Source organism: Morone saxatilis, unplaced genomic scaffold (genome assembly GCF_004916995.1).
Source record: "Morone saxatilis isolate NCDOM2014 unplaced genomic scaffold, NCSU_SB_2.0 Contig10, whole genome shotgun sequence".
Classification (NCBI taxonomy): domain Eukaryota; kingdom Metazoa; phylum Chordata; class Actinopteri; family Moronidae; genus Morone; species Morone saxatilis.
This window is the reverse complement of record NW_023339652.1, coordinates 388,798-389,074: the sequence shown is the minus strand read 5'-3', so window position 1 is coordinate 389,074 and position 277 is coordinate 388,798.

The window sequence follows — 277 nt, the reverse complement described above, 5'->3', positions numbered from 1 at the left end:
AAATATATACAAGGAAACAACAAAATCAATTAATCAGTTGTAATTTCACAGAATGCAATGCTCCGTGGTTAAACAGCGTTTATGTTAAAGGACATTGTGAAGCCTTTATTGGCATCTAGCGGTGTAGTTGCAACTCACTGGCTTCTCCCTCCCCCTCCCCAGAAACTATGGTGGCAGAGAAACATGAACAATATGAAAGGCTCTATCTAGAGTCAGTGTTCTGTTTGTCCCTTTGGGGCTACTGTAGAAACATGGTGGTTCAACATGGCTAACTCCA